This window comes from Acomys minous, assembly GCF_964271855.1.
Source record: "Acomys minous genome assembly, chromosome: 1".
In the NCBI taxonomy this organism is placed as follows: domain Eukaryota; kingdom Metazoa; phylum Chordata; class Mammalia; order Rodentia; family Muridae; genus Acomys; species Acomys minous.
In genome coordinates, this window is record NC_140483.1 from 28,490,602 (window position 1) to 28,504,729 (window position 14,128).

General features: G+C 41.2%; 1 long non-coding RNA gene across 1 annotated transcript in view; it reads right to left on the bottom strand.

Moving 5' to 3' along the window:
- Nucleotides 1-13,873, bottom strand: part of LOC311600713 — a 37,862-nt gene extending 23,989 nt beyond the window's left edge. Inside the window, exon 1 of the long non-coding RNA XR_014780325.1 lies at nt 13,816-13,873. This is a non-coding gene — a long non-coding RNA (uncharacterized lncRNA). The remainder of the gene's footprint in view (nt 1-13,815) is intronic.
- Nucleotides 13,874-14,128: the final 255 nt, after the last annotated feature.

Sequence of the window (14,128 nt, forward strand, 5' to 3'; positions counted from 1 at the left end):
ATAGTCTCATTGTGTGGTTATTTGGGAAAATAGCTGGTTAAAGGGCAACTGCTACATTATTAATAATATGAATCAATATTAATTATTAATAATCATTTTACATGGAAATGTAGGTGGGATGGAACGAGAATAACTTGTGTTAACAGTTGCATCACAGAGTTATTAAAAATGGCTTATTGTTGTTCTGGTATTGCATACCTGCAGCCATGGAAGCAGAGAACTAACGATCTCACACCGAGGTCTTCTCACTACAAGTTAGGTTTCCCTTACATGGTGAATGGAAAAAAAGATGACGATGGACCAGAGATTAAGTTCAGTACACCAGACCCTTTCTCTGGAACAATACAAAGGTTATATGAAAGGATTATTAAGGGTATAAGAAAGATGCTAAGGGAATGGTAAATAGAGACAAGAAGCAATGCCAACAAAATTTTGGAAGATGGGCAAGGAAAACACCAGTAGCAACTGACCAAATAGAACTAAAAAGTTGAGAGCTGAGCATGTAGGGAGAAAGCCAAGAGAAGACCAAGCCAGCTCAACTTTAGGCCCTCACATTGGCTTGGGAGTTACAGGGCTTTTTTATGGGGGGGGCGGATATAGGTTGGGAAGGCTGAGAAAGAGTGATTATGTTTCTAAACAGAATTTGGACCCACACATTCTCCTTTCATCCTTCACAGACAGCTGGAAACCTTTAATATAACCTGAAAAACTATAGCATTTCCTCTCAAGAGAAGTTGAATTAAAATAACCGTGGATTTAGGAAACTACTCCCAGGACAGGAGGAGGCTCTACGCTGCTTCTCACCATGATGGTAATAGACTGAACCTATGAAACTGTAAGCCAGCCCCAGTTACATGGTTTATTTTTAAGAGTTGACATGGTCATGGTGTCCATTCACAGCAATGAAACCCTAACTAAGACATAAAGATTAGATAGTCAAGTTTGTGCCCATTCTACCTAAATGGAATTTAGTTACATGCTGCATTTTTAATTATGAGTTGACAGGCACTCACAAAAGCTGTGATTACCTGAACAAAATCAGATGAGCCTAAATTCCAGCACAGGTGGTGAGGTGCTCTCCAGGACCCTTTCTTTGATGAGGAACTATTGTAATTGATGGCTTCTTGGGAGGGACAATCACTCTTCTTGTAAAGTCTTCTCTCTGGTAGGTTGGATGGCCCCACACCTGTGCACATATAGACAACAGACAGCAGAGGCAGATGGACCTCTGTGCGTTCAAAGCCAGGCTGGTCTACATAGTGAATTCAAGAACTGCCAGGGCAACATAAAGAGACACTGGTGGGAGTGGAGGAAAATAGATATTACTTTACATGCGGAAAGTCACAATAGGTAGGGAAAGGATCAAATGGAAAGAAGGTATTGCTTTGGAAGAGAAAATAAGATATTCATATTTTTGTTGTACCTGCATTAACTGATAAAATACAGGTTATTATCAATAATAATACCTAACAATATGAAGAGGCAGATGTAGAGAATGAAAAGTGGATGCATGGCATGCCATTTTGGAGGAGACTACATATTTTTAATATCTTTTTACTTTTATCTTAAACTATGTGTTTTTTTCCAAAGACTTATAATAATGGCTCATATAGATTTTTGAAAAAAAGATTTAAGATGGAAATTGTCAAAAGGCAAAAAAAAAAACTGGAGAGTCGTCTGGGCTTAGGCAACTAATGTACTGTAGAATAATAAGATGCAGGAATCTTCAGAGATTTAGGCACTGAGGGTAATGACAGCAGAACACACGGTGGGAGTATAAAGAGAAGTAAAAGAAAATTTGCAGAGGTAAATGCATTAGTAACAATGAAAGAGAGCACATATCATAGCAAGGCTTTAGGGAGCTTCAAAATACTGCAAAATACACGCAGTGTTTCACAAGATGATAAGAAAACTAATAAAACCAAAACTGAAGTCAAATATAAAAAGCATTGAAATGAGAAGGCTACTGAATTTATCCGCTCCGAAGCTGGAATCCAGAAAATAATGGAAAATGCTTTTCAAATACTGAGTAAAATAAAACTTTGACCCTGTGCTTGAGTATGTATATTATCGTTTAAATGTGAAAGGAAGAAGTTTCCATTTACGTACAAAACCTCAAAGATATTTGTTTCCATTGTATCGTTTCTTAGAAAGTTGCTAAGAAGTTGTTTTCCAAAAAGAAAAGAGATGAATAAAAAAAACTAATGGCAAAGCTTTAGAATCCAAATGGCAAAGTTCACATAAGAAAAGAGGCAAAGTACAGTTTTAAAATCTTGGTGAAAAGAAGGTTCAAAAATATAGCTAGCTGTTCAACAACTTAGTCAACAACTAGTGCAGAGTGGGCAGGTTCTAGAGAGGATATGTCCATATGAAAATAGCACTAAAGATGTTTGAAATAGCCATACAGAATTAGATTCTTTTTATTTACTAAAAATTAGATACAATATTTATCTAGTCACATATATGGTAATATATGTGTATATTGATGCCTATGAGCCTCAAAAGTGATTAAAATGGCAAGATATCCCTATGGGTGCTATAGTGGCTCTTATATATAGCCATAACAAAGAGCTGTCTAATTGTACTTAAAGCCTGATCAACAGGAGGGAAATCATGCCTGGTTCTGGAAACCTAGCAAAGTACATGGGGCTATTGATGTTATAAATCTTAGAGAAAAACCTACATGTGCCACATTATGAAACCAGCATAATTTCTAGCTGAATTCTAAATACTTATCCTCATACCCACAGGTAAATGTAGCTCTCACTCATAAAACATACTCATCTTTGCCACAGATAGAGACAATTACAGAAAACCTAATTTGGCCAAAGTGCAATGAGCAGCTGATCACGAGGTGTCCATCCTCAATAGATGCTTCTACAATACAACTTCTACGTTAAAGGCTTAGGAAACATCACAAGAGAAAGATTAGGAATATTGTAGAAGCCAGAGGACTAGAAACCCAGCTGTGAAATTCTACCTCTTAGAAATGACAGGAAAGCTTTATCCATCATACCAAAGTAACATGGCTGCCTAAGCAAGACCGGAACAATGACAACACCAAAAGACATGCTAACACAGAAGAGGGAAGTCTCACTTGGCCCCGCCCCTAAACGAAGAATTACAGACAACTGAGGAATACTCTCAGAGTAGGAGACTTAATCTACCCCAGAGATGAGCTCCTCGTTAGATATCCAATACCAAGTGGGCAACTCTGAGATCATACAGACAACACTAACCAGGTTTAGTGGGTTCTTTTCATATATTTATGTTTATATGTATATGTAACACAAACAACTAAGAAAAAGAGGTTGTGAATTTGAGAGGGAGTGGAAGGACAATGGGGCAGGTTAGAGATGAGAAAGGGAGGGCAGAAATGATATGATTCTATTCAAAATAAATAATTTGAAATGACAACAAAAAAGAAAAGTACAGCTCTTGTGACAAGATTGACAACAATGAGAGGGAACTTAGAGATCTGGTAGAAGGTTTGGAAGAGAATTAGTTACAAGACATTGAAAGTGGAGCAAATAATTAAAAAAACAATTATTAATTCCGTGGGATTCGAAAATCCAGGCGAGTCAATGCAGTGAAAACTCCTGTGTGGCCTGGTTGTAAGGTCTATTATTATACCAGAGCAATGGCAGGCCTGCATGTTGGTACAGGTAAAATCTGGGATGTGAACATTACTACTACGATTTCAATCCTTACTTTCCCACAATGGCTCATGTGTTGAAAGTAAGGTCCTACACCCATGGTGCTATTGGGAGCTATTGGAACCTTTAGGATTTGGAGTCTACTAGAATTTACCTCAGCAGGGCCATGTCCTTGACAAAATACTGAGACCTTGACTACTTCCTGTCAGTCTCCTTTTTGCCTCCTTGTTTCTGCGAGGTAAATAGGCATCCTCTGACCTACACTACCACCATGTCACACTGTCCTGACGTGGGCTCAAAGACAATGGAGCCAACCAACCAGGAACTTAAAGTATTGTGAAATTGAGCCAGTATTTCACCATAGTAGCAAAAGCTAGCGAATATATTTGATATGAATTTGTAAGGAATGATTAACAGGCTAGATTTTTAGTTTCTATGGTAGTAAATCAGTCATCAAAGGTTTAAAAGTCGAGTGACAGCAGTACAAACGATATTAGCACTCAAGAGGACTATTGAGAACTGGAAGGCAGCCTGGGCTACAAGTTGAAGACCCGGTCTCAAAAAAAGAAAAAAAGAAAAAAAAAAAGGAAACACAGCAGTATAATATTTATTTAGCAAGTTAGGATTGTACTTCTGTCTGAATTACATAGAGAAATTATTTTGATGCATGTTAAAAAGCAGTTTTAAAATGTGAAACAAATTATGTTTGCAGAAACTTTAATGGTAAGTCACTTACTATCAGGCATGATCATATAGATATCTAAATCTAATTACATATTTGAGAAACACTTGCAGGTTGGCCCCCATCTTCTGCCATGTTCTGTATGTTTATTGGAGGTTGATGATTAACTGCAGTGTGACCTACAGGGTGATTTCTGTGGTCACCTCGAGCCTTCTTGTTAGAACCGGTCAGCTACTACTACAGGTAAATGGCACAAAGCTAGAGTATGGGATGGAAGCAATGGTCACTCAAAGATCGGAAGATATTTTTGCTTCTCAGAAAATACCCCTTAGTCAGCTAGGCTGTACCACTATGTTCTGATGGGATATTTTGCCAAAATAGCAAAGAGTTACTTATAGGTTAATGATTGTCCTATACTGGTGGAAATTAAGTGTAAGTCATTACCAAGAATAAGGAAGTTCGGTAAGTAGGGGCGATAAGTCCACATCTCGACTCTGTCCTTCAGATCTATCAACAGAAATCAGATAGACAGTTTTAAATGAACTTGTACAGTGCACGAGAAATGAATCTGATCATTAGACCAGTCAATGACTAGAAAAAATAGTTTGAAATCTTGGCTGTCAGTGTGGGAAAGCTGGTTTCCACCCTTCTCTGTTTTGAAAGCAAACTCTGATTTAAAAAAAAAAAAACACACATGAGGGACAGGAAATGAATCGGCTTTCATACCAAGAGCTAAATTGTCCAGCCTGATCTAATTGTTCCAGGAAAAAGTTGGGTGCCATAGGGAAATAGGGAATGGCTAAACAGAGAAGCGAATTAGCCTTTTCCAACGTGAGTTGGCTCACACTTTTTAAGCTGAAAAGAATCCCTACATCAAAGTGTAGCCTGACTATTGTTTAGCCATGGGAGCTTACAGTTACTTTGAATCTTCCTGTTAGATGCTCAGTGTATACTTTTATAATTTGCATCTTACTAATTGGGGTTAGGCACTCCATAATCACTTATTCTCTGCCTTTTGGCCAGTTGTGGTTTCCCGTAGTGGTCTCTGTCTGCTGCAAAAAGAAGTTTCTTTGATGAGGAGTGAGAGCCGCACTTAACTGAGGGTCTGGGCATAAGTATTGAGATGGCAGTTAGAAATTGTACTTGCTTAGGTAAGTGGCACTAATGGGTTCACCTCTAAGACCTCACTAGCCAAAGGGAATTGGTTAGGCTTATAGTATCAGGCATAATTTCCCTCTTGCTAAATACATCTACAAGCCTACATGTAAGGCTCAGGGAACGGTGTGGAATGACAAGAGGAGTGTAGGAGCTGGGGGACCAGAAATTTTGCGGTGGGATTGTGTATCGCAGATATGACAGGTAAGTCGCACCCATGGAACATCAACAATATGGTAGCCTACATAAAACCCAAGCAATGGTAGCACCAGTTGGCATGCCAGCATGGACAGGGGAAATGCCATAGGTCCCTTACCTAGAAAAAGAGCTATAGGCGATTAACAGCTGCTCAGAGTGGGAGAGTTAGTCTCCTCATGGGTAAACCTCTTAACTGCCTATCCAATACCAAGGGGTCATATACCCCCTAAAAATATACATATACATACATACACACGTGCATACATCACTAAACAGAATCAGTTTTGGATGCTTAGAGCACAGAGGGAAAATGAGAGGAGTTAGAGGGGAAAGAGAAAGGGAGGGAAGAACGGGTAAAACTATAATTTAAATAAAAATTAAAGAAAATTGGGAAAATTATATACTTTGGAGTAATACATAAAAAGTAAGGAAGAAGGAACTGACGCTCTGGAAGCTGAGCTTGTAATTTTTATGATCAGTAAAGTCATCTTGAGTTCCCTGCTGAAGATGCCTGGGCTGAGAAACCCAGTCAGGTAAGAGTTCACATTGCAAGTATGATGACTCAATTTGAAGCCCAGTGTGTTGGTGAAAGTTTGCAAACCCAGGAACTTGATCACTGGGGCTAGCCTAGCCTACCTATTTGGTAATTCCCAGGCCAGTGAGAAAAAGGAAAAGGAAAAAAGAAAGAAAGGAGTTGATGCCTGAGGAATGACATTAAAAATTGTACGTACACACACACACACACACACACACACACACACACACACACACACACACACACACACATAAATTCAAGCATTGGATCCTCCCTTGACTGAGTGAGGGACTGTGTTCCCCAGCAATGAAGCATCCACGGAATAGGGTTACCCACTTCAGTGCTTAACTACTCTGAGAAAGAAGGGACAGGGGATAGTAGGTAACGACTCCTTCATACCTAAAATGCAATTGAAGAATTAAAGAGCCATGGACCTGCATGTTACAGTGTTACAGGTGGAGGTGCAAATGGTAAGCCAGGTCCTCTGAGCTTTGAGAAACAAGCCCAGAAAGGGATGCTGGCTGTTTTACAGTCTGGAGGATGGAAAAGGCCTGTCTGCTGTGGAACTCCCTGTTCTGGATGCAGGTTTGTTCGCTGATTTAAAGCAGTACTTGCCTCCCTGACTCACACCAGGTAGACAGATGTCGAGCACAGTTGCTGCTGTGCCACTGTTGCAATCAAATTACTAAAAAGGTCAGCACCATTAATGTGTGGCCTGAGAAGAGTAAACATGTCAGACAGAAAATCCATGAGCCTCTAGGGCTTTTGCTCCAAAGCTTTGATCCAGTGTGTTCACTTTGCACTTATTTGCTCCTAAAAGTAAAAGCATCAAGAGGAGCTTTTGAGTCAAAGGACCATGCAGGACCCTTACTCCTGGATAGATGCTCCTAACTTAAGCCACTGAACCCTCCATGGTGGAAGCTTGCCTGCTTCACTGCATCAGACTAGTTGCCTCATATTTGACCACGTCCCCTGGATGAGGAGGCCTGGTGGCACTCAGAGGAAGGACAGCAGGCTACCAAGAAGAGACCTGATACCCTATGAGCATATAAAGGGGGAGGAGGTCCCCCTTAGTCACAGTCAAAGGGAAGGGGAGTAAGGGGGATATGGGAGGGAGGGAGGAATGGGAGGATACAAGGGATGGGATAATCATTGAGATGTAATAAAAATAAATTAATAAAATTAAATTTAAAAAAATAAATAAATAAGACTTTGAGTTTCATACTGACCCCATGCTACTGTGTCTGGATGCATAATCAGAGAAAAGCAAGTGATTACAATGCAACTGTTTGGTCATTTGTATAAAGCAAGTTAGCTGAAGACTAGCAATGGGCTCTGAAAGAACTGAGGACATGGAATGGTCTCCAGGAATATAAGTAACTGCGCTCCAGAATATGTGTTACCTAGGAAAGAAATATAATTCCCAACGCTGTTTAGTACTAAAGCAAAGAGGAAAACAGGATAGTTAAAAGTTGGTTTTAAAACCTATTCTTCCTCCCTCCCTTCCCCAACCTCAACCTCTCTGTGTTTCTATGTGTGAGTGTGTGTACGTATGTTTGTGTGCTCTTGCTTGTGTGTGCATGTGTATGTGTGTGTGCACGCATGTGTGCATGTGTATGTGTGTGTGCATGTGTGTGTGTACACGTGTGTGTACACATGTGTGTGTGTGCGTGCATGTCTCTGAGTTAGTGTCTTACTGTGTATCCCAGGCTGGCCTGGAGCTCCTGAGCCTCTTGCCTCCTCCACCTCCTGACTGTTAGGATAACCGACATGCACCATCACGCCTGGCTACCTTCTTACCGCTGCACTCTTCTAAATCATTACCCTCCCTACCGGGTGTATGCATTCACATGCCTGCTTTGCAACATATATATGAAATAACATTTATTTCATAAAATCAGTTATCATCCCAACAAGGTCTTTCCTTATTATCTTCCCTGCTTTTGATTAAACAAGAATTTACTTATGACTTGGTGTGGACTCAGACTCATACGTGATGCTACACACTGACCTAACACCCAGTCTGTCTGTTTTCAGAAGTCATTATAGCACTTTTCCTATGCTAATACTTGACATCCTGTTTGTACTTAAGGCATGCATTATGGTCCAGTGTAATTAGGGTGTACTTGTTTTCCTGTTATATTGCTAGCCTAACACCATACTTCAGACATAATAGATACATAATGAACATCTAAGGAATGACAATAGATGCACTAACTACTTCCAATTGTTTGACATTAAGCAATAACAAATACTATTATCGCTAAAACCATAATGTAATTGAATGAAAAAATACAAATTGATCTATAAAGATAAAATTGCACAAGACCTTTGGGGATAATGTTTAATGCCTGTGCCTCTATTACTACTGTGAATAATAAATTTTATCTCTTTAAAAACATAGGATAAGTAAAGCAAAATAAACAAACCCAGTAGCATTAGCCACAACATGGCCCTATGAATCAAAGATTCTGAAAACAGCTGAGGATCAGTGAGGTACCAAAAACAGCCTTATAAATTCTCAGCTCTATAAATAACTGTGACAGACAAAAATCCAAGTTCTGTGAGGCATGAGAGAAAGTCAGGGAGTTACCTAAACTGGCTTTTCGTGCGCAGAGCTGGGGATAGGGGAGATCAGAGATCAGATCCATTGGTTGGGGAAGTCCCTCCGCCATTATATGCCAAGGCCTGATTAGGCCTTTGGGGTGTTTCACTGGGGACAGATATAAAAACTTAGCTGAGTGTTAGCTCTTTAAAAATGGCCATGGGCAGGGAGTGGAGAATATTTTCTGCACAGGCATGAAGACCCAAGTTCAGATCCCTGACATCTATATAGAAAGAGAGGCACGCCAACATGTGCCTGTAACCCAAGTGTTGGGAGGCAGAGGCGGGAGTTTCCTGGGGACTCGCTGGCCAGCCCATATAGCCAATTGCATGGGTAAATGGATAGATGGTGGATGCATGGAATTAGACAGCAACTGATTGAATCAATCAGAAAGGGACATAAAGATCTACAGATACAGATTTCAGAGTATTTGCTTGACTTGTCTTTTGGAGGGAAAAAAATAACATTTGAACAGAGATCCGAGCAAACTAAGGGACAGAACCATATAAATATCTGCTGAATAGCATCCTACCATGAAAGAACAAATCGTGTTCAGCTCGAATGCCTGAGAAGGATGTTGGGTGTGTTGATGCAATAAACGAGGCTCCTTGTACAGAGGGAGCTGGCAGATAAACAGGAAGAAAGGAAGTTGGAGAACAAGGCACAAACTAGATGATGTCCCCAACCCAGAGAGGTCCTGGAATTTCAAGAAAAGAATTTTCTTCAGATTTAAGTTAGATAGGTTGCATTTTGGGAAGAGAATTAACCAAATGATTGAAGTGTGTGTGCAGGCGTGTGACAGAGGAGGGAGAGAGAGAGAGAGAGAGAGAGAGAGAGAGAGAGAGAGAGAGAGAGAGAGAGAGAGAGAGAGAGAGAGAGAGAGAGACCACTTGACTATACAAGAAGTTACTAGATTTCCCCACAGAAATAAACATGCCAGAAACGAGGTCACACAGATCCTCCTCCCACTGGACTTACTCCAGTGCCTGGTCTCTCATTCCTTGCTCCTTCCCCACTCTCATCTGTACATTCCCCCCCTCTTTCTTCTGTTTCTTCCCTTTGACATATCCCTCGCCTTGATCTCTTCTCCCTGCGGTTTTCATTGTTTCATCTTTTATCTCACTTCCTTCTCATTCCCTAAAGAAAATGAAATCCTCTGACCCTTGTGCCTTCCTCTGGTTCTGGTCGCCCCATTCTCAAAAGGATATGGTTAGTAGTGTACCCTACTCACCCAGCCGAGGGAAGAGGTACCTCTCCCACACAGTCAGGAAGGAACTAAATGCCCTACCCTCCTGGGCTGGAGCCAATTATGGCACTGCATGAATGATGGAGTGATGGAATGATGCTCCACTCCAGCAGTGCCATGGTGGAAAAGATTCCTTGTCTCCATACTAAGAGGCATGTCAGGATCTACACAATGTCTGACACATGGACGATGCTTTGCAAGAGTTTGTGAACGCCATGAATGTCATTTTCGTAGCTATCTTGGGGACTTTGGAGTGAAATACTCACACCTACGTTAGGCATTGTAAGGACCAGACAAACTACATTTTGAAAAAGAAACTCCATTTCATGTTAAACCTGGTCAAGGGCTGAACCAAGATTCCAGGAAAAACCACAAAGTAGTCTACATAGAAAAATGTTCCCCTAGCAACATAATCAGCTCACCTTGGAAAAGTCCAAATATACTCTCTGCTGGTCAAGCTGACCAGCAGGTGATCTGGCACATAGCAACAACCAGTTAAGAAAAGCCAGGCCAAAGTTCCTAACGCCCCTGTGACTGCTCCAACCAATTTTTTCTATAGGTCAACTTGCCCTAACACCTATTACCCAACCATGAAATGCCAAGGCTAGTAACTCCCTGCTTGCAACATTTCTGTCCAAATGCCATCCAATCATATACTGTAAAAACCCATTTCTTTGTCTAAACCTATAAAAAGAAAACCCTCTCAATTGAGACTTGAGGCTGCTTCCTTGCAACTGCTGTGTCAACGCATTGGAGCTATGGCCCTGATTCGAACCTGTAATAAAGACTTCCTTGCAATTGCATTTGGATTCAGCTCTTGGATGATCTGTTCAGGTAATCTCTCAAATTTTGGGCATAACAGCAACACCTCCAAGTTTTTTGTTTTTGGTTTTTTTTTTTTATAAATTCAAGGGAAAAGTTGTTTCATGTTGTATTTTGCAGACAAAGATTCAAATAGCAGCATAGAAACTGGTTTATGTGTTTTTGCTTTTGAAGCAAAAATAAAATGTGGCAGAGAAGATATAAACAAAATCACCTCAGATGACATTTCCAGACCAAAACAAAAAACAAAAAACAAAACAGCAAAAGAATGCTCTGGAGACACCAAGGAAATGGAAAAGTAGTTTACACCTCTAAAGTTGGTTGCAATGAGCTGTCATTTTTTTCTCTGGCTTCCATTAAAATTTTAGTACCCATTTCCCCATGCTTTCTTTTCCACTGTGTCATCAGTTTCCCTGAGCTCATTATCAGAACTAACCAAAAGTGTCCAGTTTTCTTCTTTGAGTCATACATCAAATACATTTTGAAGCCTTTCAAGGTGCCAAGGAGTGGTTGGGGCTGTACGTCCTCAGGGGCCAGAAGAACAAGAGAGGAATAGCTGTGGAATGACAAAGCACAAAGACACAGCAACAGACCAACCCCACCCCCTCATCAGGGAGTAACTTGGAGGACCCAGGGTGCTATTTTCTGAATGCTCTCTCCCAAAGTTCACATGTGGAAACTCAGTTCCCAAGTTCATGTCACTAGCATTTGAAGGTGAAGCCTTTGGGAGGTGATTACGTTTAGATGAGGTCACAGACTGACAGCCCTGTGATAGCGCTAACACTTGTCAAAGAAGAGAAAGGGACCAGCCAGGACACTGCTTCTATCTTACTGCTGGCTGCTCTCAACCATGCGGTGATGCCCAAATGAGAAGACCCTCCCTATGGATTTCCTAGCCCTCAGAACCAGAGCTAAGTAAATCTCTATGCTTTGGTGGTGAATGCCTTTAATGCCAGCATTCAGGAGGCAAAGACAGGCAGATCGCTGTGAGTTCAAGGCCAGCCTGGTCTATACAGCAAGTCCAGGACAGTCAAGGCTAAACAGAGAAACCCTGTCTCAAAATGCACACACACACAAAAAAGACTCAACCAGGAATATTCAGTTATAGTAACAGAAAATAGGCTAAGGCCCAGGGGATATGAGGAGATGAGCCCAGACAGAGATGAAGCGATGGAATTAATTGGATAGAAAAAATCACTCCTCTGGATGTTCAGGTAAGAACCGCGTCATGATTTTATGTTGAAAAACTTAGCAGGTACACCCCCTTCCTGTTAAAGAATGATGTACCTCAGCTAGACACATACACATGCATGTGAGTCTGCCCCTGCCCACCCCTCAACCAAACATTCCAAAATCAGGAGATACTTGGTGCTGCTTTAGGAGACAGATGATTTTTTTTTTAAACAGGATTTTACATCTTTGGAAAGTTTGCTATGGTTTCTTCGCTATAAAAGTCAGCACACGTTTTTAATTATAGAAAGTTAAATAAAGCTGAGCACAGAGACACATGCCTTTAATTCCAGCACTGGGGAGATTAAGATGGGGAAGTTTTGAATTGGGGTCAGCCTGGGCTACATAGTAAGTCCTAGGGTAACTTCAACTACATAGTGAGAACTTGTCTTACATAAGAGAAAAAAACAGACAAACAAAAGAAACTTAGGAATAACAGAAAGTTAAACAATAGCATAATAGAGAGAAATGAATATATTCCCATTTCTCAAAAATGCTTGGGATTTTGATCTGTCCTTTTGCCTGTTCACCCACTGTTTGTTTACTCAAGTGTTAAGTCTGAATGATTTGGGGGGGGATGTAGAGAAAGAAATGGTTTAATGAGATTTCACCACAAATAGATAGTTACAAAGGTCATTCGACCGTGTTCATCGATTTTCTGTTATGTGTTGGCACTGTGCTGAGCCCTGTAAAGAGGGGTAAACAGTACACACAGAGGCTGCCCATGTTGGTTACCATGGCAATGTGAAGGCTCAGAAATAAAAGGGCTTGTTATGGGGACTCCTGGCAAAAACTGCCCACTGCCACTCACTTTGTCCCTTTCCTTCTTGGTCATGAAGTTGTTGACTGAGTGCTCACTTTGCAGGGCCTTGGAACTCTTGTCCTCTGAATAACCATGTTTCTTGGATAAAACAAACAGGACATATTCAAGGACAAGCTTTGTCCTAGTTCCTAGACCCGTATTGAGTTCTGGAAGCTACCCTTTCCCTGGCAGCAAGCACTGGCCCCTGCCACCTGCCCTCTGCCTACCACTGTGGCATACAGGAGAAAAAGAAAACCAGAGGTGGTCCTATCTACATCCTCAACCGGCAGGCTGATTCCTCCCTGCCGCAGGGTGGAAAAGACTCAGACCCAATAGGGGCAAACACCTCATGCAGAAGCGCCATGTGTTGCTTTCCTGACTTACAAAAACAAAACGGTCACCGCTTCCTCCCAGCCCAAACAGCCAATCACCACCAGCAGGTCAATCAATCAGCCAGTAGGTGAGTCAGCATCACCGTGGCACCACACTGGATGGAACAGCTGCTGCCTAAACCTCCACTGACAACAAGGATGTCTCTCTCCTCTCCTGGGCAGCAGAACACTTCAAATTACAATATAGAGGTCATCTTTATGAATCAGAAGATTGCAGTTTTTGTAAACTCTGTGCCTAAGGGACTAAAATTTACCTCCATTGAGCCACTGTGAACAATTACGACTTAAACATCACATCTTTGCAACATGCTCACACCAGAATCCCTTGTGACGTATACGTATCTTTGTGAGACAATGGTTGGCCGGTGTTGATGGATAATTTAAGAAGAGGCCTGGGAAAAGGATCAGGCAATGCTGGTTACTTTACCACATTGAGGCTCAGAAAAGCTAGGGACTTCTGAAAGTTTCTAGAGACGTGAGGGAAAAGCCTACCTTCCTCTTCTTAGCTGCTTATCCTGATAACATAAGGCTATTGTTGCAGAAGCCTGTGATTCTGTGAACTTTAGAGCTATTCGGGTAATCACGTGTCTCTGTCACCCCAATTAAATGCCTTTGGAGCAGAGGAAAGTCATTGGACTATGGTTAAATATTACACGAGCCATGCCTGCTTTGAATGGGCAAACCGTAAAATTACAGCAAAGGGTGAGAGAAAAAAATGTGAACTTGGAACCAAAGGCTATGAGTTAAAGTCTTTTCAGATGGTCTGCCTTTGCGTACACAGTGTTTCCCTGGATTTAATACCATT